Genomic DNA, 20,116 nt, shown 5'->3' with positions numbered 1-20,116 from the left:
TCAGTGTAATAAAGCATTTAAAACCCAGTAGCTCTATTCAGTTTGTGCCATGTGCGTGTGACTTGTTTTCTAGCCTGATAAGCAAGAAACTCCCCTCTAAACCAGAAACAGAATGAGGCATGTCCCCGCAACAGTAGTCCTGGAAGTAAGTCCGAGCTGGAGAAACATCGCTAGAGAAAAACGTGTGTACTGAAGAGCCATCTCTTAAGCAGACCCCTCACTTTTCACTGTGTGTGCATGGATTTTGTGGCTGGAATATAAGAACAAAGTACCAGTCATCAAAGTTCAAAACTAAATTAAAAATTACTCTTTGTCAGGTAATTAGTTCCTTATTTTTATTACTTTCTTTTTTGGTGTCCTCGTTAAGTTCTTTGGAGGCTTAACCAATTTGTCTCAGGATTGTTGTTCTGGAAGGTATGGTAGAGACCAGGAATCACTAACTTGGGAATCAGAGAAATGGGCGCCAGCTTGGGACAATAGTCACACTGCCTTTTTTCTCTGTGCTGGTTCTGCTTTTTCCTGTTGAAAATTGATCATGATCATCGCTCTGTTTATTTCCTAAGATTTAAGGATAATTTTGTAAAAATAAGAACAGTTGCTATAGTATTATTGTGGAAACTTAGAGGATGCAAATATCCAAAACAAGTCATCTCACCAAAAAACAAAAAATGCATTTAATTGTATTTGCTAGCACGGGATCTCTGCTACTTGTCAATTTCTAAATATTATTGTATTCTTCAGCTCTGACAGGTTCTTTTTAAAATTTTTGTTCCTTGTGAAAATCGTTGCTGTGTTCATCTGTTCTTCTCCCCGATTCGGTAAGTATTCTCGTTACTAATGCTTTCAACTCTTTATTTGTAAATTATTTATTTCTGTTTCATTAGTTGTTTTTATGTGTTTTCTCTTATTCTTTCAGTTGAAACAAATTCCTCTGTCTTCTCATTTTGCTTAACTTTCTTGGCCTCTATGGAATTAGTATAAAATAGTTACCTATTGTAGTCTTGAGGGGGTATCCTTTTATGGGAGCATCCCTTTGCAGTCTTCATGTGCCCTGTGGCTTTGGTAGGAGAGCATGAGTCATGTGTTTCCTCGTGGTGCGCTGGCAGCTATCAACTTGTTAAGAGGTGGGGCTGGAAATAGAGGAGCCAGGGCAGGAGCCAGGGCTTCTCTCCTGCTTAGTGGCCACCACCACCCTTCTGGGGTTGGGGTTGGGTCCCAAGTTGCTGGAGCAGAAGTTCTGGGAGCTTGTAATTATTCTGAAATGGCTCTGGTCCCTCTGAGTGTGTGCTCCTGCCCCTCCCAGCACCAGTATCACTGCCCCAAAGGGGATCAGTACTGGAGCAAAAGGGGCCAGAGTGGTTGGTCAGTGTGGTTCAGGGCCCAAGCTTTGGCAAACTCAGCCCCAGACTGAGTCCTGGACAACTTCTGATGTCCTGCCTCCGAAAGCTTCAGTCATGGCTGCTCCCACCCCGTTCAGATACTGTTCAGGGTCCAAGCCTGCTCTGTCCCTCACAACTCACCCTTCTCTCAGCTGCAGAAGCCTTTGGTCCAGTGTAGAGCTACTTTCCAAAGCAAGTGGGGCTAGAGGGGGCAATGAGCTCTGCTTAGCACGTGCTGGACAGCAGCGAGAAACTGGCCAGAGTCCCAGGCAGTTTCAGTCTTCTTTCTCAACCTTGTTTGGGAGTAAGAAAGCATGTGTATGCTCTTCTTGAGCAGAGTCTAGGTTTCTTACGGCCCTCCTGTTAGTCCCACTGGTTTTCTAACCAGCTGACTGGACTTGTCTTTCTGGTGTTGGACCCTAGGGCTACGGAACCCGAGATGTGTCTTGAACTGCTCACTCTCCAGAGAGGACCTCTGCCCATGGCATGCCCTTCCTCTTCTGAGTTTCCCCCCAGGGGCACAGGCCCCAACCTATTCACTTGTCTTCCCTTTCCACCTGCCTACATGTGTATCCTTGCAGCCTTGGTTGCACAGGAGCCTTTCTGCCAGTTTCTAGTTCGTTTTCAGTGAGAAATGTTCCACATGTAGATATATTTTTGGAGTATTTGTAGGGGGCAGTGAGTTCTACATCCTCCTACTCCTCCATCTTGATCTCACTCATAAATTTTAAAAATATTGGTTAAAATGGGAGTTGAGTTTTGTTTTTTCCAATGGAGTTGCAAACGGTATCAGCGCTTGATTTTTTAAGGATTTTATGTGTACAGACTACATTTCTCAAGAGGGGTATCTGTTGAAACTGAGCTAATGGCAGTTACAGAAGGTTGAGGAGGGGCTTCCTTCAATCTACTATATCTTTATCTCTGTAGTTCCTAAATTTAGGAATTTTTTACTTCACTCTTAGATCTAAATTTACTTCAGAAAAATTTTTTTCTGGTATTTGGCTTGTATGTGGGATCTGAAGTGAGACAGACCAAATTCCATGTGTGCTGTTCACTTCAGGCAAGGTATTTATTTGACTTTAGTAATTCTTAGTTTCCTCAGATCTATAATGACCTTAATGAAACCTGTAACAAGTGGTTATTGTAAGGATTAAATATAAAAATATATTTAAAGAAAATAGCACAGTGCTTAATAATAATAATAACCTTTTAAAAATGCAGCTATTATTATTAAAATCTAATTAAAAGATGTTTTTCTTATTATCTGAGATGGACCTGTATGCCTGATTTAGAGCCCAGAGAAATTCTCAGTTTCAAGGATGATATATAATGAACTAAAGACTATTGTGTTTTAATATTAAAATTTCAGCCTAATTTGGATTTTTCTTTCAAAATTTACTTCAAAAAATAACATCAGTGGTAGTATTTTTTATTCCATTTTAGTTCTGAAAATAGTAAATTTTGGACTACACTCAGTTAACTGATCGTCTACCTTAATTTGACATGCTGAACGTCATACATAGTATCATTTTGAAAATGTCTTTATAATGGGTGGTAGATACAACCATTATGAGCTTTTAAGTAAGTGTTTTCTTAGTGAACATTCTCTCTAAAATTTCTAGTAGCCCTCATATCAGTTTGTCATCTGCAGACAGTCTCAGATTTTTCTAGAACTGATTTTTCTAAATCCAGCAATTTGGTTTGACCAGTGGGCAGAATAACTTGATTATACTTTGATTTCTGTGCCTGAAAAGTAATGCACACCACTCTTCTCCTGCTCATTCTCCATCCCAACCATTTTGGATAATGGATTTTCATTTCTTGCGGCACTGCTGTTTCCTTTGTAGTTTAATCCTGGGCACATTTATTTTAACTACTGATATTTTCTCCAGAAGTTATGTTTCAGCTTAAAATTGGTATAGCATAGTATAGTATACCATATCTTTTTAGAAGAAGCTTTTTTTTGAAGTATTTTACTTATAAAGCAAAATTTTAATGTCACCCTCCAACTTGCATCAAAAAGAACATAGTACACAGATGGACTTCTAACATTCTAGTATATTCTAGATTGACTTTTTTAACGGCAAGTAAAGAATGGAATCTGGTTTACTTCTGTTTTACTCAATACTTTTTTTAAGTTGCAAAATAAATATAGTATTCAAACTGGCTTGAAGGAAAGGGGAATTCATTGACTTTCCAAAATGACCAATTCAGGGTTAGAGCAAGCTCATGTAGTGCTGGATTTGGTGCCAAACCCTCACAACTCCATAAAACTCTGTTAGCTTTCTTTTCATAAGGACTCTCCTAGGGTGTTGATCACAATGACCACCAATTATACCAGGTTTATAAGCTGCCTGAGTAGGTGTTAATGCAAAATGAAACAAAAAAATCACATTTCTTTCCCAAGAATTACAGAGACCCAGGGCTGACTCTGATTACTGTAGCTAAGCCAGCTAAGACCTGGTGATATTTCTTAATTATCTGCTGTGGTTCTACTTGGCCTTTCTCAGGTCCTGTCCCTGAAGTAGGGGTGGATTCCACTCTACCTGAAACACATGGCCTGAGAGTGCAGGCCAATATTTCTCGAAGGAAATCCAAGGAGCCATTCCCTGTGGTTCCATATCTTTACCAGTAGTCAGTGGAGTTAGACCTTTTGATTTTGGCCACTCCAGTGGGTATGGCATGGTATTTTATTTATAGTTTTAATTTGCAAACTCCTAAAGATTAAAGATGTTTAGTATCCTTTCATGTTTATTGAGCATTAGTACATCTTCTGTGGCAAAGTGTTCAAATCTTCAGTTCATTCAGAGGAATTGGGATGTTCATCTTTTTACTGTTGATTTGTAGGTGTTCCTTATGAGTACAAATCATTTATTATATGTGTTATAAATATTTGTCCTCAGGCTGCGGCTTGGTTATTCATTTTATTAGTGGTATCTTATAAGGAGCAGAAATTGTAAATATTTATGGAATTTAATTCATTTTCAAGTTTTTGGTCAGTGCTGTTTATGCCCTCTCCAAGGAAATTCGCTGATTCCAGGTTCTCCAAGATAATCTCCTGTTTTCTTCTAGAAGATTTATGGTTCTGGGTGTAATGCTTGGGCCCATGATCCGTATCAAATACAATTTTTGTGTTTGGTGAGGGATAGGAGACAAGTTTACTGTTGTTGTTGTTTTGCTTTGCCCACGCAGATGTCCAACTGCGATACAGCAACGGTTGTCCAAAAGGCTCTCCTTTGTTTACTGAATGAACTTGGCACCTTGTTGCAAATCAATTGGCTGTGTATGTGTGGGTTTACTTCTATACTCTTTATTCTGTTCAGATGATTCAATGCCTGTTTGCGCGCCAACACTACAAGATAGCTTTATAGTAAGTCTTGAAATCAGGGAGTTGGAGAGCCCTAAGTGTGTTCTCTTTTTTTCAAGACGGTTTGAACGATTTTTGATCTTTAAAAATGCTGTACCTTTTTAGAATAAACTTGTCTATTTCTTTGAAAAACTCGAGTTTTTGTAGGAAGTATGTGAATTTATACGTTAATTTAGGGAGGTATATTCATCATAACAATGCATGAACTCTTAAAACTTTCAGCTCATGTAGGCATTTTTAAATTTCTCTTAGCTGAGTCTTCAAGTTTTTTGTGTAGTGATATTTCACGTTTTATGCCAGGTCAGGGCTTCCCAAACTGACATTATTAACATTTTAGAGCAGATAATTTTTTTGTTGTGGGATACTGTCTGTGCACTTGGGCTTACGACTTCTCCACTAGAGTGGCTTTTCCTCTTTTGAGCAATAAAGCAGCTTTTCTCTTTGTCCCTGTGCTCTGTTGAAAATTCTTTCTCAACCGGCAGGCAAGGACTCACACTTTGGGTGAGTTTTCTAATCTGAGAGCCCCTCTAGCCACTAACACTTCTACTGGCATACATGTGTGTGTATGTAGTTTTGGGATACTCTACTTTTAAATTGTTCTTACGTTTACAGTAAGGTATCAGCTTAGATCATTGACTTGGCATTTTTATATTAAGTGCCTTATAATCTTTTCACAGGAAGTGCTTATGTAATGTAAGCTTTCTTTCTCCCTGAACATGGCTTCAGCTGCATCCTACAAATTTTAGTATCATGTATTCTAAAATTCCAAATGTTTTCAATTTTACCGATATCTTGTTATTTATTTGTAATGTAATACTGTATTAGTCAAATGTATACCACATTTGATTTTAATTCTTTATTCTTATGGCATTTATTGAGATATTTTGAATAACCCTCCCTATGGTCTAACCAGATGAATCCTGCATGTGCAATTGCAAAGAATGCATTTTCTATTGGTGTTGGGTGAGGCATTCTATAAATGTCTTAGTTCACCCTTGTTGATAGGGTTATTTATATATTTTATAGCTTTGATGCAGTAACCCACTTCTAATTAATGCCAGCGTATCATGAAAAATCATTTGCAAAACCACACTCCAGTTATTTCCTCACCTATAAAAATTGGTCATAGGGACTTCCCACTAAGGCTTGGATAATGGGTTGAGCCTAAAAGCAGGACCAAGAGAAGTGTGAACATCCTGTTTATGCAACTTCCTTGAGCTTTCAGGAGATACTCCGAACAAATAAGTATATTCCAGTTGAACTTGGAACGCTAGTGTGTATAATCTACTGTTTGAATTGATCCCATAATTCTCAGCTCATAATGAATTTCTCGGTTTTTAATATCTCCCAGTGTCCAGTCATCAGACGTTCAAGCCAAGAACTGTCTCAGAAGGAGAATTACATTCCCCAAATGGCTTGGCTTTCCTCCAGAATCCTGAGACTTTGGTGTGATTTTCCTAACAAAGCCAGCTGTGGTCTGCAGAGAGCACTCAACCATCACTGGCTCTCTTGGATCATAGAAGCAAAAATGGTGGCACTGCTTGAACTTCAGCCTATGTCATCTGGAAAGTATTTTCTCTTTCAGACTCCACTAAAAGCTGGCACATCTTTAGATCATTTGGTAAATGTGACACTTAGCATTGTCGTCTTTTAGTAAAGGAGAAAGATGTACTGCATTTGATATATTGTGATATGCTGAAGTCATTTTACCTCCTCTTCCCTCAGACGCTTCAGTGAGGTGACAGACCCCTGTGTTTTCCAGAGATTTATCTTTCATCTCCTGTATCTCGCTGAAGCAGCCAGAATATTTACATTTCCCTTTCTCCAAGTCCAATCAACATGATGTCACCAGTATAGTAAGATGTCCTTGGGATGGTGAGGTCATCCAAGTTCCTGTTTATTGAATGACAGCAAGTAGTCAGAATTGACATGGTTCTGACGTAAAATGCTACAGTGTCCTGCTGTTCCTTCCAGGTAAAAGCAAATTGCTTCTAGGGTTCTCCATTTCTTGGTTAAAAAAAAAAAAATCATTTGTAAAAGGTGTGAAGGGCTCTGATGCTGTGCCCCTGCCAAGACAGCAGCAGCAATGGGAGTGTGGCTGTCTGATTATGCTCATTATAGTCACTGTCATTCTTCAGTTCTTATCAGTTTTTCACATTGGCTAAAAGAAACACCAAAGAGAGATATGATAGGACTTACTCTTTATTATCTCTCCCTCTCTGGGGATTGTAAGGTCCGTGAAGGCAAGGAATGTGATTTATTTTATTCATAAATCTCAGACCCCTGCTTGGCACTTGACCAAATATTTGTTAAATTCATGAATATTTAATTATAGATAAATTGAAAGGTGTGTGAGGGAATTACAAAGCATGTAGTTAAAGACGTAAATAGGGGCTCATAATTCAAAGGCATTTTGATGGAGAAGATTTTGGAATCTATTATGTAAATAACAGGGAATTGTTGAATGATCTTTAAAGTAATGCGATGGTTTATATTTTAGAAATATGATTAAAATATTAAGTGGAGGATGGTTTAGAGGGTGAAGAGCCCGAAGATAGTGAGGCCTAGGAAACAGAACAAATCAGAGATAGTCATCCAGGACTTCAGACCAGTCTTACGTTTCTGTCCATCAACCATCATTCTGTAATGGGTTAGCGTAATGCCCATCTGTGATAAAAATTCTTAGGAAGGAAAAAACCAGTTTTCTTTAAAGTCTTAAAAGTGTCTCTGAAAATTACAGCAAATATCATACTTCATGACGAAGCTTTAAAATACTTCCATTATGGGAGGAAAAAAGAAATCTGACAAGGGGGCCTAAATAGAAAGAAAAGAAGAAATCCTGACAGCTGTTAGCTGGTTACTGACCTGGCCTCAAGGCAAGGCTATGCTGTTTCTTCCTTAATATAAGCAATTTCATAGAACATCCATCCACACCAGCCAAGGTCACTCTGATAATATTAGCAAAACCAAGATTGCTGAGTCATTTCTGAGCAAAGGAAGACAGAGGAACACTGTGCAAATCACAAAAGCAACCAAGCATCCAACTCAGCACGCTACATGAATGACTGTCATTTCCTTGAGCGGTTACAGCTTGAACCCCCTCAATTCCACCTACCTCCCAGATAAAAATGAAGATGTGCAATCATAGAATTGCTCTCACTTTCTGACAACACACAATCACAAAACACCCTTCTCCATTCCTCCTCAAAGTGATGTCACCCAAGCCTCAATTCTCTAACTGTCCCTTCGTAATATTCTCTTACTGAGATACCCCATTGTTTCCCGCCGCATTTGGTCTCCCTTGCAACATGTCATAAGCCCAGGTTTGATTCTGCTGGTTTTTGGGGTCTTTGGCTGGTAAGCATCTACTTTCCATGACTGCAATTATTAAACAGATTGTGGAGAGAAAAACAGATTCTCTTAAAAAGGATGCAAAAGAAGCAATGTCCCCGAGGCAAAGCTAGGTTTTACTTAAAGAGAGAAGGTGAAGGGAACATTCGGGAAGATGGCTGGGGAGTCCACACCACCACTTACAGCTGTGTGGGCTACACATGGGGAGCAGGGGGACTGGAAACTGAAACTCCGACCTATTGCCTAGAGACTTCTTTAAAGGTTTAGAATTGACCTGTTTAATACTAACCTAGAGTTGGCCTTAGGAAATACTTTTGCGTGGGTAATGGGAAAGGCTATGTTGTGGAAACACAAAGCCCTAACTTGACTTAATACATATAACCACATTGTTTGAGGGACCTGCCAGCTAGATCTTGTATTTTGTTTTTTTGTTTTTGTTTTTGTTTTTGTTTTTGTTTTTGTTTTTGTTTTTGCAAAGTGCTTGCTGCACAGAGCAGAAGGAGCTGGAGAAATGAGCACGAAAAGGGCAGTAAATGAGAAGGAGACAAGAGGCCACAAAGAAGATGGATAAAAGGACCCAGGTGAGACCCCAAAAGTGGGAGTTCTCATGTCAAGCCACCTGGCTTACGACTTCTCCACTCGAGTGGCTTTTCCTCTTTTGAGCAATGAAGCAGCTTTTCTCTTTGTCCTTCTGCTCTGTTGAAAATTCTTTCTCAGCCTGCAGGCAAGGATGCACACTTTGGGTGGGTTTTCTAACCTGAGGGCCCCTCTACTCACTAACACTCCTACTGGCAGAGAAGTACCTTTAAAAATTGCGTGGCGGCACAGTGTGACTTGGTTATGGCGCTCTTGAGGTTAAGGAAGGTTTGGCTGTAGACCCAGCATGCATTCCAGAGGGAGATGTACAGAATTCTATGGGGATGAGAAGCTGGGGGGTGAGGGTGGACTTGGAAGAGTCGAGCTTCATGTAGTGAGTGAGGTGATCAGTGATTAAGTACATGACACCTGTGACACGGCCAACCCCAACTGTGTCCAGTGGAATGGGGCAATAAAGTATGAGATGTGCGGTGGAGGCACCTCCTGCCAGAAGCATGCAGGGTAATGGACCCCTGTTCTCTCCCCTGACAGCAGGTGGATGCCAGGGGAGGGGCAGTTGTCCCTGGAACTCCTGTATCTGTGGGTCTCTCTCCTATCTCCAGAACAGGGGTACCTACTTAACTCCTGCCAGTGGAGTCATGGAGGCCAGCGGAGGGACCAGCTTACCTGGAGTACAGGAAGTTCCTGTTTTCCTTCTGTATTTCTCCTCCAGGACATGTAGCTCTCTTTCTATCTCAGAGGAATACTCTTCCAATTGGTTCAACAAGTAACCGATCTTCCCTCAAACTCAATCAGGAATTAACTCTTCGCAAAGCTTTCACTGACTCTGGAATTGAGCTGACTTCTTCCCTCTTTGAACTCCTATTATATTTATTGCAGCACCCATCTCAAATTAATACCATCTATTTATTTACATATTTCTTTCTCCTTAAAAGCACATTAAAAAGTACATAATATCTTTTATTCTTCTGTCTTTATTACACAGCACAATTCCTGACACATAGAGGTGTTTGGTGATACCAAGTCAGATACACTGGGCTGAATTTATTTCAAGATAAACTAACGGGATCGAATGGAATGAATGTGGCATTGGAAGGCAGAAACCCCAGCTTTTTAGACTCACCTCTGCTGACTGTGTTCATTCGTACAAGACTCAACCTCTGTACGTTTTTACTTCCTGAAGTGTAAAAATGAAGGTATTAGTCAAATCTCTGAAAGCTCATCACTTTCAGCATCCCTACTCAGTGATTCAGCCTCATGCTTGACCTTTTTAGCTGAGTTTTCATAATTTGTATAAAGAGCAGTGAGCATTCCTGGGCACAGAAGATCAATGTGATCATTGATAATAAGGCTTTTGCTCAAGCACTGAGGGCCAACTAGGAAATCTGGCCTTGAACCCCAAAGCTATCAGATCTCACACTGACTTAGAAACAAACAGAAGTACAGTTTATCATGCTTTTATCCAAGTAGAATTCGTGCAATGAACTTGGGGTCTATTGGATCACCTTGAATACAGAAACGTTTACATCACTAAGCCAATTTGAAACCTGTAATTTACTAGAATAATTTCAAAGCTTACATACATACAATTCACCTGTGTCACTGAAGAATAATTCCCTTCCCACATACTGTATATATACACACATAAACCTTTGGCCACCGGGAACCGGCTACCATAACACTGTGATGTCAAATGAATTAAATAGCCACATTAGCTCTAATATTATGAATATGGTGTTTACAAATAATGGAACTGCCTTTGAACTGTTTCCACAAAGAGCTACACTAACTCATAAAACAAGGACCTTCACATTACCAAAATGATGCTGTTTTCTCAAGCTGCTTTTGTAAAAGAGATGAGTGATTTTTTTGACACTAGTAGGTGAGTTAAAATAAAAGCAATGTACTTTAATGCAAAATAATCTTTAAATACAAATGATATTCAGTCTTATCAACCACTATGGATTTATATCATATAGAGCAGGGTAGTGAGGGCAAGGAATATGCCATTCCAAGAGGGTGTCTACAGGCTTATGTTAATTATATAGTCTGAGACAATGGTCAATGTACTGGTCAATGTGCTCTGAAGAGTGACAAGGGCAGTTCGGGTCATGGTCTTCAGTAAGTTATTGTTGCAATTCTGTGTGGACATGTACAGAGCATCAAAACACTGTGGAATTTGCCCAGCTGAAAAAAAATTGCTATAATTATATTCGAAATATTATCAAGGCTTTTAAAATTACTTTCTGTAAAAAAAAAATTGCCTTTGAGTAAAGAATGTCATTTCTGTAAATACTAGCCCTTAGCTATGTTCAATTTGAGATCTGAAAAGTGATTATCAGTCCCCAAATAACAGAAAATATGTCTACTCTTTTATTTTTTGGGGTGAAGCCAATGAAAATGTGCCAAAACCTTAAACATGTTTTAGTACTGGAATATTTCCAGGAAAACAAAGCACTTGTCCTTTTTTCTTAATTTAATTTTTTATTGAAGTGTATTTTCTTTTTACAATGTTGTGTTACAGCAAACTGATTCAGTTTTACATACACATACATAAATCTATATTCAGAATCTTTTCCATTATATGTTATTACAAGAAATTGAATATAGTTCCCTGTGCTATACCGTAGGTCCTTGTTGTTTATCTATTTTATATTTAGTAGTGTGTATCTGCTAATCCCAAATTCCTAATTTATCCCTCACCCTCCTTTCCCTTCTGGTAACCGTGTTTTTTTTTCTATGTCTGAAAGCACTTGTTCTTAGTGATATTTTATTTAGCCAAGACCATATTCTGTATGAAACACTGAACTCACTTCCCCTAAGTCACAGGAAAACCGGTTTTGCTAGTGGAACGAGTGACCTACATCACCCTCAGGTGTTCTGACTCTTTGATGCCATTGTGTATCAGCTCCCACTGCTGCTGTAACAAATTCTCAACAAATGTAGCGGCTTAAAGTAACACAAATTATATTTTTACAGTTGTGGAGCTCGAAAGTCTAAAGTGAGTCTCACTGAGCCAAGTCAAGTTGTCATCAGGGTGCTCCTTCAGAAGCCTCGAGAGAATTGGTTTCCTTTTGTTTTCCGGCTCCTGAGGCTGCCTGCATCCCTTGGCTCCCGGCCCCTCCCTCTGTCTTCAAAACACATCACTCCAACCTCTGCTTCCATCAATTCTCCTCCTTTTTCTGGCTTTCATACTTGCTTTCCTTTTATCAGGACCCTGTGATCACACTGGGCTCACTTAGATAATTACTCCAGGATAGTCTTTCCATCTCAACATCCTTAACATAATCCCACGTGTGAAGTCCCTTCTACCATATAAGGTCACATATGCACCAGTTCTGGGGACTGAGACCTGAGATCTTTGAGGGACCATTTTTCTGTTTTTGACACACAATCTCCTTTGCAGTCTGCTGAAGTCTATGGTTTCCTTTTCAGAGTAATGTTTTTAAATGCGTAAAGTAAAATTCATGAGTCTACAATGAAAAGTAATTGTATTAAAATACAATAATCAAAACATTTAAAAATCAATGTGTGCCATAGTGATACGTGTACTTTTTAAATGATTGTATTAAATAATAATTGCAGTGGCTAATAATAACTATAATAATTTCAAAGTAGTAACATACAAACAATATTTGCAACAACTCTTATGTGATATGAAAATATTTGATTTCTGTTGTACTACTACTAATATTGTGGTGGTGTTTTTTTTTTTCACCTATACACTAATAACTGGAGGAAATGCTAAACTTTAATTAGCAGTTAAGGCAAAAAATATAGTTTTTATTTCTACCCATGATCCTAGACTGTCGGCTAAGAACCTCTACTGTACACACATAGAGGGAAGAAAAGATTTACGACTTGTCATTGTGTGTGTGTGTGAGATTCCCATTGACAAATAAAAGCCAAGAAACTTGCAACTGTTCAACATTTCTTCAACTGTCTTTGCTTTTTCCTGGCATTCAATTATTAATGGAAAAATAAAATTAATTATGGAATTCCTTATCAAATCTGTATTATGAGATTTTCATTCTGCCCAACATTAGACACTAAGATATTCATAGACACATGACTTGTCCTTCTGTATCTATTCCACTTTCAAAATATCATCCTGGTTAATTTTAATATTTATTAAGCAACGGGATTTTGGTGTCATCTAGGAGCTTGCATTTAATTTAGCATAATAGGATGTACATATTCTGCTGCATGAAAACCATCTAATGCATTTTGAATATGCTGTGGTTTAATCATTTATGGCTTTTATTAGATACAATTTTCTTTACATTTTTACGTAATAAGTAAGCTTGTGTCTTTGCAGTCCAAAACAATAGAGTTCTACACCATAAAGGCTTATGGGAGGCTGAACGTTTACCTTCAACAACAATTTTTATCCTCAAAGGACTGACCCAATAAAGCAGAAGACTTTCTTTTTTTTTACTTGACTTTATTTCTTAATAGCCCATTTTCAAAAAGCCCTAATATGCAGGCATAATATAATCAATTACACACCTACATTTATACGCTAAACACATATGTCTGACTAACTAGAGAAAGGCTGAAATATGTTTTAATACTTTCAGCACCTGGAAACTCAGAAATTTAAGCCAAAATATTCTACTCTGATGCTTAGCTTAGGGCTTAATATGGGGCCATTTGAGAATTGAGTTCACAGTGCTTTTTAAAAGTTCTTTATAGCCTCACTTTAAAATAATCAGTGGTGCCTGCTTACAATTTCTGATCACAGATTCTGTTTGTACTGCGATTATCCAGTGAGCACATCTTTCTGGTTGGTGGGAAACTCTAGGCCAAGTGCAACTGTGTAACCAAACGCAGAGTTCCAGGTGGAAGGGTCACATGGGAATGGATTTTGCAGGTCAAAGCCCCTAAACATGCTTGCAGCTTTCCTGTATTTGTGGATATGGTGAATGACTGGAGAAAAGAAAAGTTCTGTGTAGTGACAGAAATAGTGAGCCTCAGCCCTGAAAAATCCCATGAGAGCTTGTCCTTACTGACATCATCACACTGCATCCCTGCAGGTTTTCCTGTCAATCAGGGCGTCAGGATCCTCCCATCTTTAGCAGTTTCAAATTCTATAATTTGGGGTGGATCTGGGTTGTGTGTGTGTGTGTGTGTGTATACAATTCACACAAAACTAAAAGCTGACACGAACAAATCTGAAAAATTCTAATAAGATCTGCTATATTAATGTTCTGTTTTTTTCTTTATGGAAGACATTTTCTATACATATTTATTTTTTTTTAAATGAAGTAGAGTCAGTTTACAATGTTCTGTCAATTTCTGGTGCACAGCATAAGAGATCAGTCATACATATACAAACATATATTCGTTTTCATATTCATTTACATTATAGATTACTACAAGATGTTGAACATTGTTCCCTGTGCTCTACAGTGTATACTTGTTGTTTATCTATTTTATATATAGTAGTTATACACATGTTTATTTTTAGTTATTTTTGACAAGAGTCACAGCCTTAATTAAATTATCATGATATAGCTGAGGCATTCAAGATCTCGACTGTTGGGAAGATGTTTTTATGGGACACGAGATACTATATTCCTTTGATCAGGGAATGAGATAAATCTGAGTTACTGCTCTGGGAGTCAGAAGTGACATTTGCCAAGTGGAATGTTATGGTTAGAATAAAGGGAGAAACACACAACTTGGGAAATGTCCTTTTTTATTTGCCACTAAATATCATTCAAGTTTATAGCAACGGTCTACCAAAGATATCCTCAAGTTGACCACATATGATGAAAGAGAGAAATTGAGTAATATGATCGGGGGAGTTAAAAAGTTACAGATCCAGAAAAATTACAGACTAGACAATATATTTATTATTATTTGCTGCATTTAGTGTTCACTTACCAAATATTTATTATGCTGGGCCCTGGGAAGATCTAGATAAATGTTCCACAATTCTGCTTTGAAATTGTGGTTTGGTAGAGATGGCTGCAAAAGAACCAAACAAAACCACAACACCTTCTGTAAGATGGAAACATAGGTACATGTATAAAGTGCTCTGGGGTCAGAGAGTGAAGCAAAGTTTTAATTTTGAAATATTAACAAAATCTTTCAAGATAGAATTGTATTTCATTAAATCACATTTATTACATGGTTAGAATTCCGACTTCGTCACTGACTGAGCTCATGAAAGATATTTGTCTTTTTTGAACCTCATGTGTAATACAGAATAATAATAACTAATATCTATGAAACTATATACCAGGCATTGTTCTAAAGCCTTTATAAGTATCATTATATATATTATTTATTAATATATATTATTATAAAGTGTATTTACTATTATTTTATATATTATAATTATATATTATATATAATTCTAATATATATACTATAAAACATTATGATATAACATACATTAATAATATAGTAATATATCATTAATAATATATTTATTATTACTATACAATAGGCATTGTTCTAAACCCTTTGTATATACATTATCTCATGTAATTTTTACAACAACCTTATGAGCTAAGTACTAGTGATACTGTTTCCATTTTACAGATGGGAAAACTGAGGCACAGAGAAAGAAGTAGCAGCCAAGTTCATAGCTAACATGTAACAGAGCAGGGATTCAAACTTCATTGGTCAGCTTTAATTAGGTGCCTGTATATACAGTTCCTCACAGCCTTTTCCCACCTCTTTCTACTGCCTTTCTCTCTCTCACACACACCATTAGGGGAGTGCACATTTGCAGATGGGTCTCTCAAAACTTCTACTTGCAAATCATCATAAAAAAGCAGCTATCGTAAAAGAGTTAGGAAGTTTCTCCAAGAGGTCCTGAAGGGAGAAGGGGTTTGGACAAAGACAGATCCAAGGCAGCGCAGAGTGAGCTCTGGAGCGCGGACTTGGCTCCTTACATTCCTGCTTCCTGTGTGAGACATGTCCTCTCTGACCACTAGCAACACGGGAGCTTTCAGAGCAAGCTACTGTGGGCTTGCCTCACACAGTACATCTCCACTTTTACATCCCAGTTCATGTGACATTTTTCCCAGAGCCTATAAAACCATAGACTTGGGATTTATTTCCTACACGTTATACTTAACCAGACTTACCCTGTTACAGACATTCTATAGATAAATATCCCCTCCTGGCAAACATTATTAGTCTGTTTACCCAGAGGTTCTGTTAACACGCTGACAAGGAGGTTACACTGGTCCCCTGCTGTTTTCCATTTCCTTGGAGGTGTTCCCAGTTAATTAGGCGGGGAAAGAAAGGATCACAGACCAATGCTCTGACTTCTCCTACCTTGTAACACATAGGAATCTTCCAGTGTTCCCATGAGACTGAATGAGATCATGTATACAGTGTGCCTGACATGATAACCACACTGTATTAGTGCCTTCCCGGAGAACAGCGCCAATAGAATATACATATGGAGAGGGAGAGAAGCAGAGAGAGAGAGAAAGAGAAAGAAGTTTTATATGAGGAATTAGCTACACATTTGTGGAGGCTGAGAATCCCACGAGACGCTGTCTGCCAGCCAGAGACCCAGGAGAGCGGGTGGTGTGGTTCAGTCCAGGTCCAAAGCCTGGGAACCAGGGGAGCCAATGGTGTAGGTCTTCAACCAGGGGTGGGAGAAAACCGATGTCCCAGCTCCATAGCCAGGCAGAAGAGGTGAATTCACCCTCCCTCCACCTTTTGCTCTATTCCACCCAGTGGATTGGCTGATGGCTACCCACACTGGAGAAAGCATCTGCTTTGCTGAGTCCACCAGTTGAAATTCTAATCTCAACACAGACGCACCAAGAAGTAACATTTAGCCAAATATCTGGGTGCCCAGTGAGGCTGACACATGAGTTAGCTATCATGGTGGGAGGGTATAACTCAGCGATCCAGCGTGTGCTTAGCAAGCATGAGGTCCTGGGTTCAATCCTCAGCATCTCCATTAAAAAGCCAAAAATAAAAATCAATAAATTCAACTATCACAAGTCTATCCTGTTAACACAGCAGCCGTGTGCAACTCCTTAATCCTTACAAATTCAAGTTTCTCTATCAGAGTTTTAGTGTGTCTATCTTAGTGAAAAACCACTTAAGAAAAAATAATTTTCTCATGTAGAACAAAACCTAAAGGACATAAGATGAGTGTATAGCACACTTCAATTTCCCTTTTATTCCTTCCCACCTGGGCCAATAAGTCCCCTCCCCTAGACTAGGCAACAACCATTGTTACTGGTTTCACATTGTTTACACGTTTGAGGGGCTACTTCCAACATTTTTAAATGTTTGCCTTTGAAAAACTGGTGTTTAGGCTTTTTTAAGAATTCACCAGGGGGCAGGAGGTTCAAACGGCGAGGACATTCTTTTACTCTCAGGAGTTGTAAATGATGAAGTAAAGAGATATAGGAAGACTGACTCTTAGTCTTGTCTCTAATTTAGCTCGGGTCAGCCTTGGCCAGGTTAGTCAATTTCTCTAATTTCAGCTACACAGCACAGAATATTAACCAGATGATCATCTGTATGGTCCCTCTTACCGTTTTGTGATTCCTCATACATCTTGGCACAGTCTTGGTAATGGTGCCTGGGGTCTGCTCCAGCAGGAAATTCACTTAGCAATCCAGATCCATCAGTGTTTTTCCTTCACAAATTTGCTGAGGTTGCTAACAAAAGGTCTTCGTACTGGGGAAAAAAATCACAAAAACCTTATAAATTGCTACCTGGTCTAGTGAAATAGCACTTTTTTTTTTTTCCCTAAGAGAGTGTGCTACCTTAAAGTGAGAAGTGAGACATTCTGTTAAGTCCTGTACTTTGGATGGAATTTAGGGTATTCTAAATTGTGAGGGTAGGACCCAGGTAACTTAAGGCTGATGGACTGACGTTTGTAAGTCCTGGGATCATTCCTGCCTGGACCAACCAGGTAATCTATTAAAAACCCTTCATCTTATGCAGAAGGAGAAAGGAAAGTTTGATATAATTTAATTTAGAAACTCTGGGAATTCCATACCCAGCAGCACACTGAGAAGGAAATTCTCTTCTAGGCTCTGGAGCTGATAAAATTAAACTTTAGCTTAAAACTTACTAAGACTGTTTCTCAGTCTCCTTTGGTGTTTAATCAAAGAAGATACGTGACGTTCGGGTAAGATGGCAAAGTCGTGCAGGCACTTCTGTTCAACTCCCTTACCTGAACTTTAAATGGAAATAAAAATCCCTCGGGGAAGTAAATAAAACAAAACAAAGACTAAACAAAATAAAACAAAACTAAAAAAGAAAGGAAAGGAAACAAAAGGAAAAAGGAAAGGAAAGGAAAGACAGACATCTGGAGAAGAAACTTTTTCTACACTGAAATTAAGGAACAAATACAATTTCATACGGACATCTTAAATAATGTCTGCCTTATACAAAATAATGAGGACCAGATTGACAAACAACTTCTGAGGTATGATACAAATCTCTGATTCCGAGTCCAGAGCAACAAGCTAGAAACGAGGAAGTTCAGAGCGACCCCACTGAGAACCACACTTGGAGGCGATGGGGCTGTGGATGTGGGTGGCCCCGCCATGGGAGGACCTCTGCTTGGCATCTCTCTCTCCACTGAAGAGCAGGGTCCATTCAGGCCAGGCAGGGGAGCATTTACCATCTCACCCTTGAGAAGTCTGTCTGTCCTGCTGGAGTATGTGCTGACCACGTTTGGGAAATACTCTTCACTTGGCTGCCAGCAATGCTTGGCAAACCCAGCTCCGTGTCCCCTTTCTAGCCAGGTCTCCGTGATGCCTGGGTGTGCCTCCATCAGCTGGACATTCATCATCGCTCGGTGTAACTTCATCTTTCTCACGTTGACCCTGCTGCTTAGCACAAGCTTCTTGCTATGGTTCCTCCCGGAAAATTCACCTCTACCCTATCCTAACATTCAGTCTCTACTCATTAGCATCTTTCTTCATCATCCTTTCTTGACCCGCTGACTTTTTTTTGGGACTCTAGGATACTTTTTCCTCCTGAGAAGTCCTTCATGAAGCTTTATTCTCTTATGACATCTCACATTTTCCCTCATAACACACTTGTTTCTGTTTTGATGGAAGTAGCTTAAGGTGGAATTCATGCTGGTTTTGTATTTATTTCCCATATCTTCTAGTACATTTCTTGTCATAAAATAATCATTCCATAAATGCTGGTGAATCCATATTTTGGTTTTTTAAATTTGAGAATCACAGGAACATGAAAGCCTTTAACTCCTAAAAGATATATATGTATTTTTCTGGAAACAGTGCAAATCTCAGCATAGTGAAAGCGTATCTTTCAAGGTCTTGGAATTCGTCATTGTGAAACAGACGAGGTCCTCACTTCCCTTAGACTTTGCCGGACTTCTGACGTCATAAATACAACCCTTGACCTTGAAAGTTTATTTACAGCTCAGGTGGCTTCAAAGTTCTCTCTCAAAATTTCAATTATCTCACAGAAATTGTCTCACCTTTTCTAAGTAGAGTGATTATATGTCATTACATCATTTGGACCAGATTATAGGCAGAATTATTTTGTAATTTTTCTTGCTCAAGTCCTTCTTCTTATAGAGCATTATTTCTCCTTTCGTCTCCTTTCTAATGTACTATTTTACACACAGAAGGGTGTCTGTAACATATACGTAGTTACAAAGCCTGGGGATTAGAGAAAGAGACCACTTAGGACCTCACAGCTCTCCCGGCTCGCTCCTCCCCTACCCACCCCTCAACCTCTCTCTCATTGGCTGGATCTTGTGTTTATCATTCCTCCACTTTTTTTTTTCCTTAAACTTTTTTATTTGGAGATTGTTTTAAATTCCATAAAAGTTGCAAGGATAGTACAAAGAATACCCATATACTGATATATGCTTACACTTATGTATATATTTATTTGCATAGAGGTAGAAAATTAACATATATATATTTATTCTTTTCTCAGAATCTTTTGAAGAGTAAGCTGCAGAGAGAGGAGGGTGTAGCTCAGTGGTAGAGCGTGTGCTTGGCATGCACAAGGTCCTGGGTTCAATCCCCAGTATCTCCACTAAATAAATAAATCAACCCATTATCTTACCCTCTCCAAAAAAGAGTAAGTTGCAGATATCATTGCCTTCCTTTTTTTTTTTTTTTTTTGGTATAGTTGATTTAAATGTTGTGTTAGTTTCAGGTGTACAGCAAAGTGATTTAATTATATGTACATGTGTATATATATTCTTTTTCAGATTTCTTTCCATTATAGGTTGTTACAAGATGCTGAATACAGTTCCCTGTGCTATATACAGTGGCCTTCCGTTACTTCTGCATATTTTGGAGTGATTTCCTAAGAATAAAGTTTGTTTTTTTTTTTTTACATAACCATACATAACTTTTTCCAAATTCAATAAATTTAACATTGATATAATACTGTTATCTAACTTACTCTTTATATGCTCAAATCCTTATTT

The 20,116-nt window shown here is 38.6% G+C and overlaps 1 long non-coding RNA gene and 1 other non-coding gene across 2 annotated transcripts; both read left to right on the top strand.

The window, feature by feature from the left end:
• Positions 1 to 12: 12 nt before the first annotated feature.
• Positions 13 to 6,422, top strand: LOC140700755 (uncharacterized). The gene is made up of 3 exons (XR_012079388.1): positions 13 to 414; positions 742 to 818; positions 6,098 to 6,422. It is a non-coding gene; the product is annotated as an uncharacterized lncRNA (long non-coding RNA).
• A 13,221-nt stretch (positions 6,423 to 19,643) lies between these two features.
• TRNAA-GGC (transfer RNA alanine (anticodon GGC)) lies at positions 19,644 to 19,716 on the top strand. Its single transcript has one exon. It is a non-coding gene; the product is annotated as a tRNA-Ala (tRNA).
• Positions 19,717 to 20,116: the final 400 nt, after the last annotated feature.

This window comes from Vicugna pacos, chromosome 2 (assembly GCF_048564905.1).
Source record: "Vicugna pacos chromosome 2, VicPac4, whole genome shotgun sequence".
Taxonomy (NCBI): domain Eukaryota; kingdom Metazoa; phylum Chordata; class Mammalia; order Artiodactyla; family Camelidae; genus Vicugna; species Vicugna pacos.
Note: the sequence above shows the minus strand (reverse complement) of the source record. Positions and strands in the feature narration are given on the sequence as shown.